Source organism: Rhipicephalus microplus, chromosome 2 (assembly GCF_043290135.1).
Source record: "Rhipicephalus microplus isolate Deutch F79 chromosome 2, USDA_Rmic, whole genome shotgun sequence".
In the NCBI taxonomy this organism is placed as follows: Eukaryota; Metazoa; Arthropoda; class Arachnida; order Ixodida; family Ixodidae; genus Rhipicephalus; species Rhipicephalus microplus.
This window is the reverse complement of record NC_134701.1, coordinates 259,903,604-259,922,382: the sequence shown is the minus strand read 5'-3', so window position 1 is coordinate 259,922,382 and position 18,779 is coordinate 259,903,604. Positions and strand designations below refer to the sequence as shown.

Here is an 18,779-nt window from a genome sequence, read left to right as displayed (position 1 = left end):
CTATATACTCATGAAAGTATTGGTAGGCAGTTTTCAGTCAGTCTTTAAAGAAATAGGTAGTGAGCACGGTATGCGTGGCATGAAGGGGCGCTCAATATTTTGCATTTTTACAACAAACTGCAAACCCCGACCATAACAGCTGGGCTCTAAAACCCGCCACGCTCAAGCCTTGACTTTAAGAATGCATCGCGTTATCAGGTCCAGCTTGCAACGCCTTCTCATTCGTTCCATTGATATCATTCACCCCTAAGTTCAAAGTATTTTCATTAATTAATATGTTGTTTTATATTATGAACCATCTCCCCGAAGAAAACCCTGATGCGATGCGAAGCAGCAGTGGTGTGCATGTTGCTGACCCGGTTGAAACGGGCGTCGATGCGGGCGGTGGAAAAGCGATTTGAAGCGAAACTCGGTGTAGCGTTTACTCGAGTAAATGTTTGAAGCGCAAACACGTGGGAGGTGGGTTGGGTTTTACACGTGTGAGCTTCATCGCAGATAAACGAGTCTAAATAGTGTTTTCACTCGAATTATGGTTCAGCGTTGGCGGTGATGGAAAGGGTGAAGAAAGAGGGAAGTGTGCTGCGAGCGGGCGGAGGAGCCAGCAGCTGCGGGCGCTGCGGCGAGCGTGCTGCGGGTGAGGGGAGAGTTACGCCAGCGCGGACCAGAGAGAAAAGCGTGCGAGGAGAGCGTGATGTCACCGCGCATCTGCGGCGTGACCTACTTGGCACCGTTCCAACACCTGTGAGGAAAGAAACGCGTTGCAGCGTGTTCGTACGGACGCACGTACGTGCAGCGTTACACTCGTGAGGCAAAGAGCTGCTTCGCATCTTAAACTGTCATGATGATGTGTGTGCTAGCGTTTTTTACGCAGCTTTTGCATTGCCAAAAGCCAAATCCCGGCAACCTACAAATAGCATCAGATATTCATGAAAACAGTATGCATAACGCGCACAAAAATAGCTCGAAGCTGTTTACAAGCGGATGCCAGAATTTATTTTATTAATATTGTTCGTGCACAGCTTCCTGTAAATCTCGCGATACCGACCAGATACACCTGCCGCTGCAGTTTCCTACGGAGTATGACGTGCCAGTATGCGGATTCCCTCCACGACGTCAACATGCAGCTGCATTGCCACGGGGCTGCGTAATGCGGCTAACTGATAGATTTTCCTGCAATATTTGCTAGCGAAATGCGGTATTGGGCTAGTTGCTTTTGCGTGACTGAAAAACTGCGCTTCGGTTACAGGTACAAAAGAAGTTAGGGAGGATACACGTTACGAATTAGGCACGGCAGGCGCGAGCTGTAAACATTATTCATTGAAAAATTCTCGCTTAATACTGCAAGATTTACAACAGGGACATCTGACACGATCGTCCGCCGGGGCTGCAAGTGCCGTATAGCGCCCTAACTGTCTTGTTAATCGTGGTTATCACCTCAACAGTATTCAAGCCGGTAAAACTAGAGCGCTTATCCTATACTTCACGAGAAATCCCCGCTAGGTAGGTGGAGCCTGATCATGGTCTCGATAGAAATAATGTAGCTTCTTTGAAGCTTTGAATACTAATGAGCCATTTTTCGTAAGTGTGGACGACCCCGTGAGTCATGCGTTAGCCCAAGCTTCGTTCTTATGGATTAAAACAGACTTTTTATGGATTCAAACAGACTTTTTATGAATTCAAACAGATAACGCGTGTAGTCTGTAACGCTCGCGCACTACAAGACGGCCCAAAGGTGCATCAACGTTTGGGCCGCGCCGTGCTGCGTGTTATACGCATATCACTCAGCGATATGCATAACGTATACGGTTATTCTGTTCGACCGGTTGCTTTCACCGTAATCGGAGTGCGAGTAGGCGTGTGCGGTCCACCTAAAATAAGCTACCGACTGTTCGCGGCACATTGCGGAATAACAGAGCAGCCATGCACTCCATCAAATTCTGTACCTTGTATCGATCAACGAGAAGCCACATAGAAGCACTTGAGAGACGATCGAAATTGCTCGCATCGCATGTAAAGACCGAGTCTTTTCCTCCCTCTTTCTTTTTTTTCTTATCCAGCAAATTATTGTGAATTTGGTACCAGCTGTTTTATAGGACAAGACCTCGATATGACTGCGAGGTTTCCTTTTATTGGGTATCAACAAAGGTACTGGCGAAGTTCAAGGCCTTTCTTCGTTTATCGGACGAACACTTGTAGTAGTATTTAATTGATTGTTCAACTTTTTTTACGCAATGTTCTTGCTCTTGAGTCCTGCGTTAGGTATTCTCGGCATTACAGCACACTTAGACCCTAGCTTTGCAACTGTTAAAAAGTATTTAATATAAAGACGCATTTATTACGGTAGAAAAGATGGTAGGTCGGCCTTAACCAACGTTATTACAGTCTGATAGTAAGCGTTGGGAAATGGAAAGGGATGTCAGGAAGGAGGAAGAAAGAGAAGGGGTTGAACATGAGGATAACAGTGGCGAATAAACAACAAGACAAAAACAGTTTTTAGTCTTTGACTCAGTTTGGAAAAATAGACAGTTTTCCCACCCCACGCGGCTAACTTGGTGGTGAAGGGGCAAGCCTGCTGCGAAGATTAGGGACGAATACCGACACAAATCTGCACACCATTCACCTGATCTAACTCATGGCATATATAGACATTTCCCTACGATGCGAAGCGATACCAACACTCTTTCACGTCATCCTAAAATCAGCACGTCGTCCCAAAAGCACGGCCCAAAATCAGCTACAACTGATCCAACGCACCGAGCGGATGGCTCGTGCCAGCATGACTTCGGAATAGAAGTACCAACCTGCAGGAGCAGCTCCGTTTTCACACAGTCACAAATTTCAGAGGTGGCCGAACGATACGGGAAAAGCCAGGCCGCCGGCGAGTTTCCAGACACGCAGGTTCGCGCGAAGGCAGACCTCGAAAGTGCGCCGGTCACAGGCGTATTCCTATGCATTTGTTTTGGCAGTGAGTGCTACATTAACCGTATATGTTAGCCTTTTCACTGTGGCCGGGGGCCGCAGCGTGAGCTGAGTCGTTGCCTAGCAACCGCCGCTCGCCAAGCTTCTGGCATGACGTCAGAGGAGAAGCCGGTGAAACCACGTGACAACAACAAAGGAGGAGGCGGAGTTGCATCGTGAATTAATTGCATTAATTGAAAACTTCACTTAAAGTAGTTCGACAAGAAGTCTTAGATACACTAATTATTAATTATTCTTATACCTTTTGAGTACAAACAATTGTGGTACCATGCGCCACTTCCCATTTCTCATAGTCACTTAAATGAACAGATAGAGAACGTAAACTGGTATATAACAATTATTTTTACTGTACACTTTCGGCAAGAATAGAGGAAAATGCCTGAGTAAATAATATTTTTATAACACACTCGCTTCACATCCACCTCTCAGCCATAATTATTCCTAGGTACAAGACCACGACGCACATCCCGGATTTCATGCAAGGGACGCTGTTGGTGCAAGAGACACTGTTTCATGCAAGAAACGCAAGTAATGACGCCCATTTATTAGGAGGACAATGAGCATAGAATGCACAAATCAGTCGAGACCAAAGCCAAAAGTAACTGAAAATTCGCCATGTCACCATCCACAATTTCAGGTCGCCACAGGCCTACCAAATTCGTCAATTTCGTGAAACGTAGCCACCAGTGGCGACCCTCTCGCTGGCAAGCTTCTTCCGTCAATCTAACCTCGCTTCGGAAAAGTAGGAAGCTCATCAAAGCGAACCGCGCTGGTAGAATGCGAAAATTGTTTCAGTTGTTTCGTCATGGTGCAACTCGCAATGCAATTGCAAGCGAGCATCGCTTGCACTTACGTTGCGGGTTGCACCACGACAAAATACAGAACGTGCGTTCTGTACCACCTAAATGCGTAAATTTCAGCAAACACACGTTGCCAAAGCGACGAAGTGCATACACGAGCAGTATATCTTACGATCAGTGGTACAAAGCTCGCTTCATCCGGCACGAATGACCCCGGTGCTTTTCGCCTTTGAAAGTATACGTTCTCCATCCATCTTTCACTTCCTGTGTGCTGAACTGTTTCATTACGCATCCCAGAATGTTCTGTTGACGGTTGTCTTCCGTTTATATATGCTGCAAACGGGAATACATGCGTGTCCACTTTATCGGTGTACGACTAAAGGTAAAAACCGAGGCCTCCGACATAGCTCCGGAAATTGCAGAGACCAACGGCAAGAAAAAAAAAAAAACCCGATTGAGGTCACGTCCAGCATTTTGCGATTAACCTGTATGGCGTACGTGTTCGAGATTACTAGTTAACGTCGAAACTTATAACCTTCAAAGTGTACATGCACGATGCTGTGTGGTACCACCTCAGATTATCGGTGGTCGTGGCGCGTGCGATGTTTCTTGCGCACATCACCAGTCTGCATTCATTACAGCGCGCACCGCGGTGAGAGGCTCTGTTGAGGTTTGTAATTAAATTTACCACAGTTTTTACGTCAAGGCTACCCAAAAGATTAACAGGTGACAGGTGTACATTAATATATATATATATATATATATATATATATATATATATATATATATATATATATATATATATATATATATATATATATATATATATATATATATATATATATATATATATATATATATATATATATATATATATATACTTCTTTCCCTTATTTCATTGAACGAGGGTCTCGTACTGGCAGACTTGGTGTGTTTAGGTTGTATAAGAGGGACAATTAATCAGCTGCCCGCTCATAATAAGTTCACGTGCTACGTGACGCCAAACATGCGCATAAGAGTGTTTTCACACTCGTTGTTTGGCTTATAGATGGCGCTGACTGTCGCTCCTACTTCTAAATTCACAGATAAACCCAAAAAAGTGGATGGAGGGAGGGCCGCTGTGATAGCTCAGTGGTTAGAGCATCGAACGCGTAATTCGAAGGTCGTAGGTTCGATTCCTGCTCACAGTTGGTAATTTTTTCATCCACTTTTCTTTCTTCTTTCTTCTTATTTACGTTCCATTGGTTCTAATACCTTCCCCTGTACATTCCTTGGCATTACTGTCTGTTATATCTCATTAATATTGTGTTAAAACACGGAAAAACGAGCCCTTAGGTATACACTTCTTTCCCTTATTTCATTGAACGAGGGTCTCGTACTGGCAGACTTGGTGTGTTTAGGTTGTATAAGAGGGACAATTAATCAGCTGCCCGCTCATAATAAGTTCACGTGCTACGTGACGCCAAACATGCGCATAAGAGTGTTTTCACACTCGTTGTTTGGCTTATAGATGGCGCTGACTGTCGCTCCTACTTCTAAATTCACAGATAAACCCAAAAAAGTGGATGGAGGGAGGGCCGCTGTGATAGCTCAGTGGTTAGAGCATCGAACGCGTAATTCGAAAGTCGTAGGTTCGATTCCTGCTCACAGTTGGTAATTTTTTCATCCACTTTTCTTTCTTCTTTCTTCTTATTTACATTCCATTGGTTCTAATAACTTCCCCTGTACATTCCTTGGCATTACTGTCTGTTATATCTCATTAATATTGTGTTAAAACACGGAAAAAACGAGCCCTTAGGTATACACTTCTTTCCCTTATTTCATTGAACGAGGGTCTCGTACTGGCAGACTTGGTGTGTTTAGGTTGTATAAGAGGGACAATTAATCAGCTGCCCGCTCATAATAAGTTCACGTGCTACGTGACGCCAAACATGCGCATAAGAGTGTTTTCACACTCGTTGTTTGGCTTATAGATGGCGCTGACTGTCGCTCCTACTTCTAAATTCACAGATAAACCCAAAAAAGTGGATGGAGGGAGGGCCGCTGTGATAGCTCAGTGGTTAGAGCATCGAACGCGTAATTCGAAGGTCGTAGGTTCGATTCCTGCTCACAGTTGGTAATTTTTTCATCCACTTTTCTTTCTTCTTTCTTCTTATTTACATTCCATTGGTTCTAATAACTTCCCCTGTACATTCCTTGGCATTACTGTCTGTTATATCTCATTAATATTGTGTTAAAACACGGAAAAACGAGCCCTTAGGTATACACTTCTTTCCCTTATTTATATATATATATATATATATATATATATATATATATATATATATATATGGCAGTTCACAACGCAACAGTAGCGTTTAACGAGGTCTTTCTTTCTTCGTAGAGCGCGGAGCTGCTGCGCCTGCTCGCCGTCATTCTGGTGAGCGAACCAGAAAGCCCATCATGACGGTTCGGTGACGTGCCCGACTAGCGGAGGGAAATTGGTAGTAGTAGCTCTTTTGCTGAATGTTCAATGCGCAAGCACACCAAATATACAGCTCAATCGTTGTTTCGCCCGCGCTAGTCGCACCAGGTTGCGCAGCGAGCTGTGCAAAGGCGACGGGCTTTGCACTACCCAAAACTGCACCAACAGGTGGTGCTACATGTCTGCAAAGCTTAGAGTCTCACGTACATTTCATTATTGTCTTTCGTTGTGGTGTTTCACGCATTACGGTGCGCTGTTGCTCGTTTCAACTGAACTGTTTTGCTGCTGAGCAAGCGAGTGCAGGCCCAAACACTGGCATGGAAGAAGGAAAAGGTAAGTATGAGCACAGCTCAATGTTAAATAAATAAATAAATAAATAAATAAATAAATAAATAAATAAATAAATAAATAAATAAATAAATAAATAAATAAGGAATAGTACATCAGGCAAGCACGCGCCAAGCTTTGCTGTCCTCTATTTTTCTAATAGGGGAAGGAATCGATCCTTTCTGTTTTTTTCGCCCCCCCCCCCCTTTCATTTCTTCTGAATAACTGGGGGAGATCGCCCGGCTTCTGTAGATATTTTTTTTCTATTAGTGCTAGTGCTTTCTTCAAGAGCTTAACTAGATTTTTGAGGTTTCGTTGTACGGCATTTGTCGGATAAGGCTGGAATGGCTGCGTTACAAATTTAGAAAAAAAAAGCCCCGTGACGACTGATCTAAAATAGGACGCGCCTCGAAGTGCATCCAAGGCAACATCGCAGATCGTTTTCACTACACGTGTTTACCAAATCGTTCTCCTCAACGGAGATGGCAAACAACTTGAGTATAGGCCCGGGGGGCCAAGTTATGAATACATTCGGCGCGTTTTACCCCCTTCACAATGATACCCGCGCCACAGATCTCTGGCCACAACGCCGCTACATCACGTCTAATGTGTGTCCATATGTACCCATATCAAAAAGTCACAAAGACCCAAATTGCGCGAACTGTTTACATTCCGCATTATATATACACAGAGAGAGAGAAAGAGAGAGAGAGAGCGTGGGAGTGTAAAATCGATGACACCGCAAAGTCTGAGAGCGAGGAAGCAAGCACTGAGCTTCGGCCATTTGTATCAATCAAGCGTTTTCCAAGTAAACACGCATTTGCATAACCTCTAACAGGACGTAGACATCAAAGCACATGTCTGCACTCCGCCAGAGGCCGCCGCAGTTGCACAACAGCGCGTCGGCGTGTGCGCTGTCGTTTGTGGATGTATTCGTGAAGTCAAAGACGGCGAGGCAACCGTACACTTGAAGAAAGAAGTTCAGACGAGGAGGCCGCACACTATAGACGCGTATGCACGCGTGTCGAACTCTCATCTCGCGCAGGTATCACCGCCGCCGCACTTCCTTCTAAATGCGGAGCATGTGCGAGCTATTCCTCGCAGTGCGTCGCCTACATCGGCAATTTCACCAAGAAGAGCGGCTGATCATTCATCACAAACAGCAAAGAAGAATATACTCAAGAAAACATGGCATGAAGAAGCAATATAGGGACCGACTACTGCCCAGAACATGAATTGAGACGACTTCACAGATGGAAAGATTGTCCCTCGCGGTGACTCATACCAACCCTGTTTTCTCGCGAAAAGTGTAGTTATATTTTTATTGCTTTCGTTTAAAATCGCCAAATTAAGGTCCCTAGATGAAACAAGTTTCCAAGGTAGCGACACCCTCCCTTTTCCTCCTCACTTATTTGCCTGAAGCGCCCCCTAGAAGGTTTAAAACTTTCATCCAAAAGCGAATGTTTGGGTTCTGTTGCTACGGTGAATAGATGTAAATGAAACAAAATGGAACGAAATAAGACGTAGAATAAACAGTTACCTTTATGAACATTAACGGCACAACACAAGAGCAAGCGGGATGTGCGTTACTCAACCGGCAACGTTGGGCAGTTCTATACTTTACACCACTAGCCATGGCGTCTCGCGTAGTACATTTTAGTTCCATGGCCGCGGTATTTCGTCCAGTTCTAACTAGTCCACTTTTCCGATTGTGATTTGTTCGTGCTGTGACACAGTGGACGTGCTTCTTGCTGGATCCTGTAAGTGGCCACAGGGCATGACGTTGTGACGATTGATTACAACCGGCTTGTGCACACGCAAGAAAAAAAAAAACTACGACCAGACTGGTACGAACACTCGTCCAGCAGCACTGCGATGACGTTTTTTTTAAATGTGCCCATTTGGACAATCGTGATGCCAAGTGATTCTGATGTGGTGCAGGGAACTTCCTGAAAAGTGAGAGTTCTAGTGGTGAGGTGTCTCGAAGCAGCGTGTTTCGGCTCAAGCGGGAACTGGTCAAGAGTGAAATGTTTCTGAAGGTGCGTTGATTACAACCTACAGCTGTTCTGTATACGTGCATACCCACATGTATTTGTACCAACTGGCATGCACTAGACACGCATTAGACGCGCGCCTGGCGTTTCAATAAAAACCGACAAGTGAACTCGCTTCGCAGATCCGCGTCGACATACGTTGACGGAGTTGCACGAAAGCATTCGCGTGAAATGGTTCATAGTTGCACTTCATGGTGCGCTTCATCTCGGAAAGCACGAGGTAAGTTGAAGAGAGCGAAACCATTTTCTGTTGTTTACGGCAACGCGGCATTGCTGAAAAACGCAGATGTTGCATTGAACAAGCATGGCGAAACAATCTTGGTCGACTTAGCGCACACCGAAACGCTCCTCCTCTTCAGTTTATGTTCTGGCTACGATTTTGTCTTTGGTCACGGCGAGAATCCGGCTGGAGCCATATGCGCATGCGTACTCGTTTTGAACCTTTTGCATAATAATAAATAACACCACCAGCCATTTGCAAGATCACGTGCAAGTAATGCACCAATTACAGACGCGGATATCAGAGAAAAAGAGGAGTAATCGAGAGAGTCAGGAGGACGGCTCGAGAACAATGAGTGACGCTACCTTGTTTCATCTAGGGACCTTACGCTGGATGGATGGATGGATGGATGTGGCTGTACCCTTTAGATCGGGCGGCGGCTAACGCCACCTAGCCGTAATACTTAGTGAACTAACCATTACATTTATCTTTTTTTTCCTTTAAATAATGAAGTTGAGGATTCGTACTTCGCCGTGAAGGATTTAATTTTCACTCGTGCTTTGACTTTAGCCACCAATCAGATAACCTCCTTCTAGTTAAGTCTACCCGCTTAAAGCCTATTTTGCCCTCGCTGTCCCTAAATCCCAGTGCTTTGAAAAACTCTGCGCCATCATCCTGAACTATAGAGTGAAGCCCTTTACAGAACATTATCAAGTGTTCGGCAGTTTCTTCTTCCTCTCCACACGCACTGCATACTGTGTCTACCCCTTCGTATTTGGCCCGATATGTCTTGGTTCGCAGTACTCCCGTCCTGGCCTCATACAGTAGAGAACTAGCCCGAGTATTATCATAGATCCTTTCCTTGGCAATTTCCTGCTTAAAAGTTCGATAGATCTCTAGTGCGGACTTCTCAATCATGCCCATTCTCCACATGTCAGTCTCCGTTTCCTTCACTTTCTTCTTAACCGATAGTTCTTTTTGGTTTGGCCACCTCCTGTTTTCTAAGTATTTACCAGTCAACTTCCTGGTTCGCTTCCTCCATTTTGTATCGACATTCTTCATGTACAAGTAGCTGAAAACCTTCCTAGCCCAACGCTCTTCCCCCATTTCTCTCAATCGCTTCTCAAATTTTATCTTGCTGCTAGCTTCCCTGCCCTCAAATGATGTCCATCCCATATCACCTTGTACTCCCTGATTTGGTGTATTCCCGTGAGCTCCTAAAACAAGCCTACCTATTCCACGTTGCTTAATTTCTCAAAATTAGCTTGCGGCGCCACCTGGTGGCTGAAACTTCAATTATCTGATGTACCCTGTCATGTGACTGCAAACTAGTGAATGAGAGTCCATAATTTTCCTGTTAGCATTGAAAAATATTGTTTGCTTCTTTATAGTGAAATATATTACTCCATAAAATGTACATATAGGCCTGCCTCAGCAGTACGCATTAAAGTGGCGCTGCCTTCGCATGGCGTAGTCATCCCACGCTCATCAGCGCGTCTTGAGCAACTTTTCTGCATGCTCATGAAACCATGCACGTAGTTTCCGGGTCGCTAAGATTTTGGAGCGACGTGGTTTTTATATTTACAATTTGTCTCAAAAATGACGTGTACTGCTAGTCGGCACGGCCGCGCAATGCGCAGTGACGTTTTCGGCGACTTGGCTTGGCTCGCGTCTCGAGAGAGTAAAGACTATGGGACAAGCCATCCAGAGACAAATACAGAGAACCTGTATAAAGCCACACCGTCTCATTGTAACGGCTTGTTATTAAAAAAAAGAAACGTTGTAAAGCTCACAATAAACAACATTAAGCACAGTTACAGGAATTGCTGTGAAAGCAGAACAACGACAGCATGCGCAAGTCGTCAGGAGGGCTACTGACATCGCTATCAATTCTCAGCGTTGCTGGATCAAAGGGCTAAACTGTGTTCAGAGTTTTTCAGATTGAAAAATACTGCTTATAAAACAACTACGTATTTTTGGGATTAACTACTGTAACTACGAACAATACGAAGGGTTCGCTTTCTGTTGCGCCGGAAAAAAAAACTGGGTAAAAAATTAGTTGTTGGTTCCTTCAACTTTCCTTTGAACAACAAAAACAAGACCCAACAATAATGACAGCAATGGTTTCATCATCATCATCATGATAATCATCATCAGAAACAGCAGCAGCAGTACGATTACCACTACCAACTACATTAGTAGCAGTAGCGGTGACAATATTCATCATCATCATCAGCAGCAGCAGCAGCCGGATCAGCAACAACATCAGTGATCATGACGATGGTGACGAAGACAAGAAGGTGGCAGTAGCAGCAGCAGCAGCAACAACATCATCATCAGCAGCAACAACAATGGCAGCAGCAGTGACCTTAACAGCATCACCAGCACCGGCTTGATCAGCATCAGCAGGAGCAACAACAGTAACAGTATCAACGACAATAACATCAGCAGCAGCTGGTTTAGCAACAACGACGACGATACAACAGCGACAAAAACAACGCATTAGCAGCAGCAGCGACAACAACATCATCAGCACCAGCTGGAACATTTATTTATTTAGTTATTAATGTATTTATGAAAAAAATTCAGCAGATCACATGAACCTTCAGAATCGATGTTATGCGAAGCTTGCGGGGGGAAAGTGACGGTGTCGTAATTTTTTATTGGGCGAAACGTTACGAAATGACGCTAAATTATGTAAACATTTTCTGTGCAAAAACATGTGGAACAATCGCATATGTTTTATATAATCAGTTGTTTACAGTTGCGCAACGATGCAACATGCGCAATCAAGCATGGCCCCCTCAAAAGTGTCTCATGGTGTACCCACTAGCTCTCTCACGTGATCACGCTGCTGTCAATACAAAAAAAAAAAATTCCGCCATATCCACGAAGTGAATGATGATGAGTGGGCGAAGCTCCGAAGGTAAACCTGGTAAACCATGAATCCTCTGTACATTTTGCCCACTCGATTTTATAACATCGCTCCCCCTAGCGTACGTCGCCGCACTAAATCGAACGATTGCCTTCAACCAATGACACGCGCCATATGTGACATCATTCCTATTTTATAGGATCTCGCGTCTTTCATCAACTACAAGTACCGCTTTCTAGTTTATAACATCTTGCATCTTTTCATCATCAGCTACAAGTACCACCATCTAGTAAACACTACAAGAACTAAACGAGAGGTGGCTACATACAGGAGACGGTACCGTCATCTAGTGAACACTGCAAGAACTAAACTAGAGGTGGCTACATACAGGCTACAGGGGACGCACAGTCCACGCCCTAAGGAGCTTCGCCCCTAATATGATGACATCATAGCCCCTCGTTCTTTTCGAGTTTGCTCCAGCAAACTCCTACGCGGCTACTGCTCTCGAATCCATGGCCGCGGCGCACGCGTTCAAAGTTTTGCGTTTGACGACACTGCTAATAATAATTGTTGGGGTTTAACGTCCGAAAACCACCGCACGTTTACGGCGACACTACTGCTCCGTTTTATACTCGAACAGACTTCTTGATGCGTACCGTGAAGAAGTACGTCGCAGTTCTGTGCGCTGACGTGGTCGAGCGTTGCACACGTTAGGTGGTGTTCGGCGGTTTGTCGTTTTTGGAGCTCTCTCAAACAAGATACATTCATATGAGACACAAAATTTCGGTCGAAACGTCGTTCAGAAGCTATTGCTAGTGACATCAGCATGGGGAGCTGCGATTGAAATCCGACTAAGTGGGGAGGGAACAAACGCTATTATTGAAAAACCAACTTTGATTCAAAGTCGGAGTAATCGCTATGTTCTACAAATGACGTTTCTTTTCCCCAACTATATTATGTAGGTGTAATGAGCAAAGAATTTTATGACAGTTTTTTATTATTACGAGAAATCGTTTTTTTAGCGCCCCCTGCCCAGGCTATTGTTCAGTGCAGCCCTTGCGCTACATGGAAAGGAACGCTCGTAAAATTTGTCAGCGTCGACATACCCACGTGGTTTAGTGTTCCACAGTCGCTCGCGTTCTCTACTGCGCGCGAAATTTTAAAGTGCATTTTGTCGTTGGTGAAGGTCTTGAATTTAGTGTCCAACGGGCAGCGGATGATGCGGATTACATTTGACGCCGAGTGCTTTTGTCGGTACCTGCGGAAAGGATGTGCCGCGCAAGGACGCAGTAGCAATAAACGTATGCCTGGTGACACATGTTTTCCAGATAAGAAACAAGAGTAATGGTTCGGAATACAGTGCTCACTAGGCTTCGATCCGTCATTATTCCTGCAGACCGGTTTCCTTCTTGAGCATGTAGTGCCTCCTTCGCGTTATCAGTGAGCAGATCGCCAAGTTATCTACGACGCTACAATTCGCATGTCTGCACTCGGATACGTAACGGTAATTTATCAGAGCATAATGCAAAAAAAAAAGAACGTAAGTAGTGTCCGCAGATTTTTTTGTGCTCATTATAATTGTATGCAGTGTAATAAATTTGAGTTATTGTGACCATTGAAAAAGAGTGAAATGTGATAACTTTGGCGTGACTAGGCGTCATTTCTTCCTGTTGAAACTGAAGAACACAAGTATTTTGCATATGTGTATGTGTGAAGCGAATAAGCAACGCTGCAGATATGACATGAATACGATGTTGGTTTCTTTAATCCATCTGCAGAAGATGCCATGAACGCCGAATAAAAGTTCGAAGAAGTTTCCTTGTAAAACCAAGGTAAATTGAACGGTAGTCCACTTAAACATCACTATCTAGTCATGAATCGGCATTAGATTAGCTGGCGTTGACTTGAAGCGCTCTAGTGGAAGTCTCACCGACGATCGTCTTGGCACGAGCCCTTATCGATCAGGGGCCTATAAAAAGTAATTTGAGATCAAAAATTCACGTTCGTGCATGCGAAGTGACATCACTTGTTTAACAACTATGCGTCACATCCGCTTTATTTTTTTGTTTACCGGAAGTGTTCCCTCCTCAGAGAGATAGCGCTAAGCCCCATGAGCAGCTAACCAGCTGCCATTTTTTATGGAGAATTCGCTACCAGCTGTATCAAACCTTGTCTCAAACCATATCTTAGGTCGGTAATGGTCAGTAATGAGGCTACCATAAATAATTATCTGTCGCGCGCTGCAGCAAACGATGTGCCAGGTCCCGACTAATAAGCTACCAGCAGCCAATCGCATAAAAAAATAGAAAAAGACGAGGCTTATTCATCCTTTTATGAATCGGTATAACACGAAAGTGAAACGAGTCTTCACGGGGTAGTTTAGCGTTTATTGGGCATTGTGTCACCACTAGGGCGAAGGAATGAATGCTACAGCAACAAATCGCAATGTCTTGCGAAGAACGGCAGGTAGCTCGAAACTTGCAGCGCGCTCCTCAAACAGGAAGCACGTAAGCAATGAGCATACGCAGGACGAGTGTGGACAAACAGCTATGCCAGCTCGGCACTTGAAGCACGCTGCTCAAACACGAAGGAAGACGCACGAAACGAACGGCTAAGCATACACAGCCCGAGCGCGAACAACTGCCACAATTATTACTTCGTGTGCGAGCAGCGCGCTCCTTACGCGGCCGTGGCTGCGAGCGAAGTGAACTTCAAAGGAAACTTGCGGTGGATGCACTAGAGGTACAAACGCCGAAATCCTTAGATAAGTGCACGCACGACTGAGCGAAAATGCCAAAAAATATATATATACGCTCTCTGACCCCACCATGCGGAGGCTCGCACGCATTGCAGCGCAGAGGGAGGAGCAGCGCAATGGCCTTTAGAGCGCGGGCGCCCAACGTGCACCCCTGGCGCCATCTCGCTACTGATGACGAAATCACGCTGAACTTGCCGAGCTCTGAAGATTGCCAATGGTACATGCCGTATATAAATAGCGTTAACAAGCTGATCACGCACGCTTTGTGGCCTAGTAATTTTCATCGCGCGCTGTGTAGTGAGAAGTCGTTGGTTCGACACCTACAAAAGTTTTTCTTGTTTTTTTTTCATTATTTACACATTTTAGAACGTCATATCCGTGATGAAAATAGTCAGCGGAGTTGTGGTAGAACACGGCATAAAAGACTTTCGTGTAAAAAAAAAACGAGATGCCAAAATTCCTGCCAGTGCCCCTTTCATATTTTTGTTATACTGGGGGTGGGTGGATGGATACAAACTTATTTTAAAAAATCAAAGCAAATGAGGTTCAGCGCAGTAACTTGTTGGACGAGTTGGTTGACTCGAGCTTATGGCGCTTGCTTTCTGTCATGTTTTTTTCGCGCCCTAAGCTCATTATAAATGTGGTTGGGCGCCTAGACGCCTGGAAGCCCCCTGGCCGACATCTCTAGGCAAGCCCAGTCCACCAGACTCAGCTGGTCGTCCAAGCCAGTGGCCCGAAGAGTGGCCTCCCGTGAGGACAGGAAAGGAATAGGGATAGGGCCTACAAGACTAACCATGACGTAACATCTAGTCACGTGACTAAAACTGCGTAACTTCTGTAGTCCTATAATTAGAAACCACACAATGTCTAGTCACGTTGCTGAAATTCCCGAACATCGTGATGTAGCCAATCAAGTGACATGTTCCTGCCGTAAACTACGTAACAGCTAGTGACGTGACTAAAATTACGTAACATCACGAATCATCGCATCTAGTCTCGTGATTAGAAATCACATGTCTAGTCGAGCGACTAAAATCACGCAACATCGTGATATGGATAGTCCAAATTACACGTTCCTGCCGTAAACCCCGCAAGAGCTAGTCACTTCACTAAAATCACAACATTCCGGAACAGGCAGTCAGGTGACATATTCAACCCATTCCACCCAAATCTAGTTACACTCAAAATTACTGGCAAAAACTTAGCATCTCTAGCCAAGCTAAAGCTCGAGCAAAACTGAGTCAAATTCTGGCTCCACTCATGAATCCAGCCTTGCGCCACATGTGGAAACTGAACACTTTCTTCATGTATACAAATAGAAACAGCGGCAACAACAGCAATGACGAGGTCCGCAGGTGGGAATCGGCTACAGATCAGGCCGTGTATTCTAATTGCACAGAAAGCCGGCCGCTCCATCTGCCAATGATGAACACAAGTAAAATAAACTGGACCGTTTCATTAACGTGCTCATCGAGAAGAAATTGAAGGAAACAATAAAAAAACAAACCCTCAAGGTCAAATCGACGTCAATCCAGAGGCACTAACCAAGGGGCGCGGACGCTACAGCTGCTTTAGCCCAATAATTAGGGGTGCGGTTTCGAGAGCAAAGTGGGTCGTCAAATTTCGAGCGAAGATTGCCCCGTGAGAACTCCGTAGGACTTCTTCAATAAAATGACAGGTTGCGGCAATTATTGGGGAATGTCTTTGAGGGTTGCACGTTGTTTAACAACGCTTAGAAACGACAATCAAAACATATCAAATCGGCTAAAAGTTAAAACAGATTGAGACAGAGATGTGGCATCTACGTGATCAGGCGCATAATAAGTAGTAGCGCATATATATATATATATATATATATATAATATATATATATATATATATATATATATATATATATATATATATATATATATATATATATATATATATATATATATATATATATATATAAGGGAAACAAGTGTATACTTAAGGGCTCGTTTTTCATGTTTTACACAATATTAACGAGATCTAACAGACCATAATGCCAAGGAAGGTATAGGGGAAGTTAGTAGGCCAATTGAAATGTAAATGAGAAGAAAGAAAAGTGGGTGAAAAGATAACTTGCCGTGGGCAGGATCCGAACCTGCGGCCTTAGAATAACGCGTTCGATGCTCTACCACTTGAGCTACCACGACAGCCATCCCCCCTGCCACTTTATTGGGTATCTACGTCAATTTAAACGGGGGAGTGTCAGTCAGCGCCACTAGTAACCATGGCGGAGAGTGTGGCACACTCTTTATGAGCCAGTTTGGCGTCACGTAGCATGTGAACTTATTACTAACTGGCAGCTGACCAATAGTCCCCCGTATATAACCTAAAGGCACCAAGTCTGCCAGTACGAGACCCCCGTTAATGAATAAGGGAGACAAGTGTATACTTAAGGGCTCGTTTTTCATGTTTTACACAATATTAACGAGATCTAACAGACCATAATGCCAAGGAAGGTATAGGGGAAGTTAGTAGGCCAATTGAAATGTAAATGAGAAGAAAGAAAAGTGGGTGAAAAGATAACTTGCCGTGGGCAGGATCCGAACCTGCGGCCTTCGAATAACGCGTTCGATGCTCTACCACTTGAGCTACCACGACAGCCATCCCCCCTGCCACTTTATTGGGTATGTATACGTCAATTTAAACGGGGGAGTGTCAGTCAGCGCCACTAGTAACCATGGCGGAGAGTGTGGCACACTCTTTATGAGCCAGTTTGGCGTCACGTAGCATGTGAACTTATTACTAACTGGCAGCTGACCAATAGTCCCCCGTATATAACCTAAAGGCACCAAGTCTGCCAGTACGAGACCCCCGTTAATGAATAAGGGAGACAAGTGTATACTTAAGGGCTCGTTTTTCGTGTTTTACACAATATTAACGAGATCTAACAGACCATAATGCCAAGGAAGGTATAGGGGAAGTTAGTAGGCCAATTGAAATGTAAATGAGAAGAAAGAAAAGTGGGTGAAAAGATAACTTGCCGTGGGCAGGATCCGAACCTGCGGCCTTCGAATAACGCGTTCGATGCTCTACCACTTGAGCTACCACGACAGCCATCCCCCTGCCACTTTATTGGGTATCTACGTCAATTTAAACGGGGGAGTGTCAGTCAGCGCCACTAGTAACCATGGCGGAGAGTGTGGCACACTCTTTATGAGCCAGTTTGGCGTCACGTAGCATGTGAACTTATTACTAACTGGCAGCTGACCAATAGTCCCCCGTATATAACCTAAAGGCACCAAGTCTGCCAGTACGAGACCCCCGTTAATGAATAAGGGAGACAAGTGTATACTTAAGGGCTCGTTTTTCGTGTTTTACACAATATTAACGAGATCTAACAGACAATAATGCCAAGGAAGGTATAGGGGAAGTTATTAGGCCAATTGTAATGTAAATGAGAAGAAAGAAAAGTGGGTGAAAAGATAACTTGCCGTGGGCAGGATCCGAACCTGCGACCTTCGAATAAAGCGTTCGATGCTCTACCACTTGAGCTACCACGACAGCCATCCCCCCAGCCACTTTACTGGGTATCTACGTCAATTTAAACGGTGGAGTGTCAGTCAGCGCCACTAGTAGCCATCGGAGAGTGTGGCACACTCTTTATGAGCCAGTTTGGCGTCACGTAGCACGTGAGCTTATTACTAACTGGCAGCTGACCAATAGTCCCCCGTATACAACCTAAAGGCACCAAGTCTGCCAGTACGAGACCCCCGTTATGTATATATATATATATATATTGTGAGCGCTGATTGTGTTGCTCATCATTTTCACTTTCACCTGCGCATACAAAGCACCGTGATCATCATCATCGTAGCGGCTCGCTGCTTGCTCGGTTGCTGGCTCGCGCGTCTGGGTTGACAATAAAACGGTCGCTCCTTCGTACCTGACGTCGTCTCACAAGTGGTGGAGCGTGCTGTGATTCCCAAGTCCTCGTGCACTACCGGTCACCCCTGGAGCTCCGATCAGGTCGACGGCTGTGCTTGCCAACAGTGATGGCACAAAACGACCCACCCCCTACCGCCTTCTTCGCACCACCCGCTCAGCCTGCTGGGCCTCACCACACCGTGAGTACCTCGCAACGAGACCCTCCAGTGTTTTCTGGCCTTCGCGGTGAGGACGTAGAAGAATGGCTGGACAGTTACGACCGTACCAGTGCTTGCAATTACTGGGATGAGGCACATAAGCTGCGCTATGTACCCTTTTATCTGAAGGAGGTTGCTAAGACGTGGTATCATAACCACGAACACGACTTTCCTGATTGGTCAGCATTCA

General features: G+C 44.9%; 1 protein-coding gene and 2 non-coding genes across 3 annotated transcripts in view; 2 read left to right on the top strand and 1 right to left on the bottom strand.

The window, feature by feature from the left end:
* The window catches only part of LOC119170067 (P protein-like), a 269,389-nt gene that overhangs the window by 44,418 nt on the left and 206,192 nt on the right, over positions 1–18,779 (bottom strand). The gene's annotated exons all lie outside the window — the stretch shown is intronic.
* On the top strand, positions 4,897–4,969 carry TRNAT-CGU (transfer RNA threonine (anticodon CGU)). The gene has a single exon. It is a non-coding gene; the product is annotated as a tRNA-Thr (tRNA).
* TRNAT-CGU (transfer RNA threonine (anticodon CGU)) lies at positions 5,822–5,894 on the top strand. The gene has a single exon. It is a non-coding gene; the product is annotated as a tRNA-Thr (tRNA).